A 317-nucleotide genomic window follows, 5' to 3' on the forward strand; every position below is an offset into this window, starting at 1 on the left:
TTATAGCTCAAGAACTTTATAAGGTGGCGGACAAGTCCTCTACCTTGGCAAGGTTAGCCTTTCCTCATCTCATTTGTCACCTCTGTTATTCAGTTGGAGTTGACATAGAGGGAGACATCCCCATTGATGAGGACAAGCCCATCACTAAGAAGAGGATAGAGCAAACAAGAGACCCCTCTCATCAAATCCCTGAGATGCCTCAAGGGATGCACTTTCCTCCACAAAACTATTGGGAGCAACTAAACACCTCCCCAGGAGAATTGAGTTCCAACATGGGACAACTAAGGGTGGAGCACCAAGAACATTCCATTCTCCTA

This window comes from Arachis duranensis, chromosome 10, assembly GCF_000817695.3.
Source record: "Arachis duranensis cultivar V14167 chromosome 10, aradu.V14167.gnm2.J7QH, whole genome shotgun sequence".
Taxonomy (NCBI): domain Eukaryota; kingdom Viridiplantae; phylum Streptophyta; class Magnoliopsida; order Fabales; family Fabaceae; genus Arachis; species Arachis duranensis.